At 36.6% G+C, this 6,751-nt stretch overlaps 1 long non-coding RNA gene across 1 annotated transcript; it reads left to right on the top strand.

The window, feature by feature from the left end:
- Window positions 1–366: 366 nt before the first annotated feature.
- Window positions 367–1,704, top strand: LOC141717095 (uncharacterized). Its single transcript, XR_012573525.1, has 3 exons — window positions 367–598; window positions 720–797; window positions 1,659–1,704. It is a non-coding gene; the product is annotated as an uncharacterized LOC141717095 (long non-coding RNA).
- The last annotated feature ends 5,047 nt before the right edge of the window (window positions 1,705–6,751 follow it).

Genomic DNA, 6,751 nt, shown 5'->3' on the forward strand with positions numbered 1-6,751 from the left:
CATAGAACCGGGAATACTACGTGAAATAAATAATATATCAAGGTGTTTCTATGATCAAGAGAAGGAATGGAATTGGTTATAGGATTATAAGCGATAAAAGAAATCGCTACGAAACAAGTCGTTATACGTGGAAACTATCGGAATGGAACGACGATTGCATTTACGATAAATAAACGAATGAGAAATTAAATCCCATGCAAGTTGGCCATGCATAACCAAGTCCTAACTAGTAGTTAGGAGTGTAACTAGATGATTAGAAGCTAACTAGAATAGTTAGTGGAATAGTGTTGAATAGTGATGGGAGACAAATAAGTACACAAGCCATACTTCTCCCTTTTCTCACTTCACCACACAATCAAACCAACCCATACCTTTTCCAAATTATTGTCAAATCTGCTGCATACATCCCATATATTCATTGTACACTCCCACACTTTAGCCACAAAAGAAAACAACCCCTTTTCCCTCACTTAAAGCTCTCCCATTTTTCATTCCAGCAGTTCGGATTTTCTGAGCAAGGGAGAAAGAAAAATTCATAACTCAAAATATACGCATTCAAATATCATGAAATTTTTACCATAGCTTTTCTATATCATGGGTAATCTTCGTACCAAATTTCAGCCTCAAATTAATTGTTTTCAATTTTATAAAAATGTTTGAATGAGGTGCTAAAAGGTAACTCCGAAATTTTAACTTGTTTCTTTGTTTTGTTTCTTAAGGATCTAGCCCTTCTAAGTGTTTTCTAAGCAAACCAAGCCTCAATCATCCTAGCACTAACCTTCCTAGTATCCAAGAAGGTATAACTTTCAACCTTTTAAGGTTTTATGGTTGAATTTAAGAGTTATGTTTGTTGTAGTGTTAAGATCCAAAGGATTGTGTTTGTTTGAGTTTGTATTGATTATGTTCTTGCTAAAGACTTGAGATGTTGAGTTGTAATCCATGTATGTGGTACTATATAGAGCATATAAGGTTCATATAGGTGGATCTTGAGAAGTACTTGTATTTATGATGGTTATAGGTAGTGATTGTGTTAAGATCAAGTAGTAGAAATTGAGTTTGGGCATTCTTGCACTTGATCTGTTTTCTGCAGGACATTCGGCCATGAAAATTGTTAAAATTTGAAAACCACTGGCCATGACTAGATAGAGATTGTTTTATAGTTTCTATACATGTGTAGATCATCATGAGGAGATTTACGGTTTAGGAGTTATGGTCGTTTTAGTGTAAAACATTTCTGCGATTAGCCAACTGCACTTAATTCCACTTGCATGGTGATTTTGAAGGACTTAAAATAATTTCGAGATTCTGGAAAAATTATGAAAAATGGATATGACAGTAGAAAAGAATGTCCAAAAAGAATTTTGAGAAAATATTAATTTTTCGATTTTATAAAAATGTTTTGGTAAAGAGAGCGTAAGCGAGAAACGCATAAAAACCTAGTTTTGACGCGCGTTTTCTCACGTTCGAGCTTAAAACTCGAAATGGACTTTCTAAAGCGAACGATCGATTTCAAAACTCGACCATGTTATAAAGTGAGAATATAAGTGTTGAGAATATGATGATCGGAGATTCGTTATACTTGAGTAGTTGCGAAAGTTGCTTAATAAAAGCGAGACGTTAATCACGTACTAACTTAGACCATTGGTTCTTGTTTATAGATCCCAACCAAACACCAGAGACCATACCACTTCGATTACTCGAGGCAAGTTTTCGAAACCCTATCTCATACTATCCATGCTATATATATACTGTTGTGATATTGATGTCATGATTTACAGTTCAAATATATATGCTTGTCTATGATATCAATGCATACGAATTATGCGATTGTTTACGAAAACAAATTTCGTTTTACACGAGTATGAGAAATTGAAACGTATTTCAAATATAATATAGGATAATGGGAGTCGGAAATATTTTAATAACGATTTAATTCCGGAGAGAACCGAACGCGAAAGATTTCTATTTCGATAAACAAAGTACGTTCGCGTAATATATATATCAAGCGAACGATTGAGATTTTGACTTAAACTTCGAGAAATATTGGTTTATTCATTTAAGGGACACCCTTACTTGATTGATTATTTTATAAAGCGATACTTAAGGGATTATTAAATATAAAGAAAGTATTTAAAAATATACTGAATAGTTTATAAATTATTTCACGTTATTTAATAAAGATTTAACTATTCAAAGAGCAATTATAGGATACCAAATCCTGTTTTGATTATTTGATTAAGGTGTCTCCATTCGTTGGACCTTATTCAGAAATATTTTGTATTTAAGGTTTTTTATTAATTCATTGAACCTTAATTAGAAATACTTTGTACTTAAGATTTTATCAATTCATTGAACCTTATACAGATATATTTTATTTATAAGATTTTATCAATTCATTGAATCCCTATTAGATTATTATGAGACCTTAGATATTTAATATCTTTGGACTTCTAAAAACTTATTTAAAAATAGACATAGTTCCCAAGGGTACTTTCTAAATTATTCAAAACTCTTGAAAGAGATTAATCATTTGAAACCTATCAAAACCTTAGGGAACTTAGTCTAGAAGCATAAGAGTTTTGCTTCCTCGTTCAATAAAGAACAAGTGAGTAATATATGTGTCACCCTACTACAGATAGGGATTTGAAAATGATTTTAAATTCAAAACTCCGACAACTCCAAAAGATCAATTCAGTTAAAAGTGATGAATAAAACATCTTATTTACAGGTCAACTTTTAACGACCTATTCCTTCGAAAAAGGATTTTGAGCAAAAGATATAACTGTTTTGGGACTGGAATGTGGCCTGCCCGGCACGGAGTGGTATCGGGCAGTGACCAGGCGCAGAGTGGCGCATTATGCAAGCGCGGAGTGGCGCATTGTACGGTTATATGGTCTATGTGACCATTGACTTTCGGACTTGCACGGCAATGGGCAACCACCGTGTAGTGTCTTGATGAGCCCAAAGGCGGCTAGGTTTGTATTCCTTCTACTAGTAGAGAAAATTTCGTATTCGGCTGATCACCGATACGTGGTTTATTCCAGTATAGTCCCTTTCTTCCATTTTGGAAAAACTGTTGTGAAATATACAACAGAGAGCCGATAAGGCTGAGTTTTAAATAAGGATATTGATGAATATATATCAAATCCATTTGAGAAATCTGCCGATAAGACTGAGTTTAAATAAGGATGTTGATGATTATATATTAAATCCATTTGAGAAATCTGCCGATAAGGCTGAGTTTTAAATTGGGATGTTGACGAATATATATCACACCCATATGAGAATCTTGGTTCGAGTAACATCTTGAGATTTTGAAATAAAATGAGTACGAGTATAAAATGATTTTGAGAAGGAGATGAATACAAGTATTCAGTGGATATACTATTGTAGTTGATTTTGAGAATTTTATAAATTTGATAAGCATATAAACTTTCAGAACGCTTTGGAGATACAAAGTATAATTATTGGTTTTATTTATCCTTACATACTTAATTATGGGGATATATACCTTGCTGAGCTTTAATGCTCACCCTTGCTTTTATATATCATATCACAACAGACTACCAGCATGGATCAGACCCGGACTGTTGTCCTTAGGCGGGTAAGGAACGCTCGTGAGTTCCGTAGGCTTTTTGTGCGCCAGCCCCGTCAGGTAGATAAGTGGAAATGATTTATTTAATAATGTTTCCAAGCATATAACCTCTATGTGTGTGAGTCTGAATAAAAGGTCGAGTAATATTGTGAAAAGAGAATTATTTAGTGATCGTAACAACCCGAATTCACGACCTTGGATTTGGGGGTGTTACAGAAATGGTATCAGAGCCAAAGGTTATAAGTCTTGGAAACAGTAAGAGTAAAATGGGTAGACTGAGGATCTAAAAGTTAACAAGAACTCTCATCGAGTTCGTAGTCGAATTACTATGGAGTAGTCGCGACAGTAGTACCCAAGGGGACCTTAGCCTTAAGAGTTGAGGCATTGGTTGAGTTATTAACAGTTGATTGAAAAGCCAACATTAAGGGAAGAGAATGAGTTGTAGCACTCATAGAAAAGATTTCTAAGAGTTATATGCGAAAGAGAGTCCATTGGTTGAGCCAATAGAGTTTGTTGATGGACTACCAGGAGTTATGTTGAAGTGTTTATGTGAAGTGTTATACGGAAATTGATGGAATCGTTTAAGATCGACAGAATGTGGAAAGGAGAAAATTGTACATGATTTTTTTATAATGTTGATATAGAAGTGGAGCTAACTCTCCGGAGAAAGCGGGACAAAGACGATACCCCAATACCATGTGTTGATTGGAAAACCCGAGTTTTGCCACTCATAGCTCTTTATAGAGTGTCCTTGAGGAGACATATTAGGCAAGAATCAAGATGTTTAATTCTTTTACTATTATGGTTATTACGTTACCTGAATTGGTTGAAAGTATTGTTCCGATAATAAGGGTTCAATACATGACGAACAGCGATTCTACCAAGAAGGGTATTCGCTATACCATTGAGGAATCTATGTCCTATAAGGAAGATTTTAACGTGTCCCAAGATGAGAATGCTATGCGATAATACGAAATCATTTCATCCGTTAAGCCATTATGGTTTGGCACGGAAAGCGAGAATCGACAGAATAATTTCTGAAAAGTTTCATGCTCCTGCAATCAACGCAGCAAGCTCCGAACTACTGGAGGAGAAGACCAATAAGTCTGATGCAGAATTTCAAGATTGGGATGTCACTAGGAGCTACGTGTATATTCTCGACAGGATGTCATCTTTTGTTAACACATCAAATCAGGTGCGTGGGCACAACGTTGCGAGTAACTAAAGAGGAATGAAGAATGTATTTGTGACAAAGCGAGTTATTAAGCGACTTTAACATAATGAGTAGAGACGCGAATAATGTTATATTGGTGATCTTTTATATTAGCATAACGATGCCACCCCGACATATTGGGAAACTAGAGCAAACCCTGCTGAATTGGTAAACCAAAATAACCAAGAACACGAGGAAGTCGAATATAATGAATTCGACTTAGAGGATTACAATGAAGAAGAAACTATGGATACTAATGAGGGGGAAGGCCAGAGCGGAAACCCCATGGACCAAATTATGAATCTTCTTCGATAGAATTTAAATTGTCACCCTCAACCCAGATTGATCATGTTCCAGTTACTAATGTCTTTAAGGCCTTTAAGTTGTTAAAACCCCCAGAAATTTCAATGGATTGCTAACCTGTTAAGGCCAGAGCTTGGCTGAAAGAAATGGAAAAGAGCTTTGAGATAGTGCCCATAGAAGAGACGCAAAAGACTGTGTTCACCAATTATATGCTGAAAGGAGAAGCAAATTATTAGTGGGAACCTAAAGGAACCCTGGAGACTGATGTGATTACCATATGGGGAAAAGTATTTCCCAGGTTTATGGAGGCTCAGATGGAGTTGAAGTTTCTAGAGATTAAGTAAGATAAGATGTCAGTGGCTGTGTACAAAGCCAAATTTATTGAACTGTCGAGATTCGTGCCGGAGTTTGTGAACATGAAAGAGAAAAAGGCAAGGAGATTTCAGCAAGGGCTGAAACAATGAATTCAGGACCGAGTGTCATTACTTGAGATAACAGACTATGTGCAAAAAGGCCTCGATTGTAGAGGCAGAGAGTGAGCAAGGTCAAAAAGAGGAAGAGAGCAAGAAGAGGAGTTCAGAAGCCAAGGCGGCAGAGCGATAACAGAAGTTTCTGATTAGGACTGAGAGGGGAGCGGTGTCCAAACGCGCAGTGGTACCGGGTTTAGCGAACCGGTAAGCAAGAGTATCACCCAGGGAGGTGGTCAATATAGGACTACGTTTCATAACCAGTTTCGGTCACCCCTACCAGATCATAAGTCATGTGGGGAGAAACATCCCGAGGTATATAATGTGGGAAAAGAGCTACTGAGGTGCTTTAATTGTAACCAACCAGGACATTATTCTAGCAACTGCCCCAACCCAGCTAGGGCGTGATAGCAGGTAACCTTTTACTCAATTTGGTTACTGCAAATATTCTGTTTAATTCTGAAGCAACTAAGTATTTTATATCGCGAGATTTTTGGCCAAGTTAAAACTTAATGTGATTCCAACGCGAGAATTATTGCGAATAAAAATAGTGAATCGAGAGGTTGTTCCAATTAATGAGATTCATCTAATCTGCAAGTGGGAACTAGGAGGGAAGGACTTTAAGTTCGACTTAATTCCTTTCAGGCTGAGAGAATTTGGTGTGGTCTTAAAAATGGATTGGTTATCGAGCAATGGTGCTCAGATTGATTATAAAGGAAAGAAAGTTAAAATCCGAATGCCGAATGGCAAGGAAATTGTGATTAAGGGTCAGCGTCAGACCCAGAAATTTTTGAATATTGTTCAAGCGAAGAAATTATTGAGGAAAGATAGCAAAGCGTATTTAGCATACGTGGTGGGTACCAAGAGAGAAGCCCCGATGTACGTGACATACCAGTTGTTAACGAATTTGAGGATGTGTTTTCCAAAGACCTTTCAGGATTATCACCTGACCGAGAGATAGAGTTCGCTATCGAATTAGCATCAGGAACGGCATCAGTTTCAAAAAGCCCCATATAGGCTAACCCCGGTTGAAATGAAAGAATTGACTTCACAGTTGCAAGAACTGTTGAACAAAGGAATGATGAGACTTAATATGTCACCATGAGGCACACCAATGTTGTTTGTCAAAAAGAAGGATGGCAGTATGCGATTGTGCACAGAGTATAGGGAACT

This window comes from Apium graveolens, chromosome 4 (assembly GCF_009905375.1).
Source record: "Apium graveolens cultivar Ventura chromosome 4, ASM990537v1, whole genome shotgun sequence".
Classification (NCBI taxonomy): domain Eukaryota; kingdom Viridiplantae; phylum Streptophyta; class Magnoliopsida; order Apiales; family Apiaceae; genus Apium; species Apium graveolens.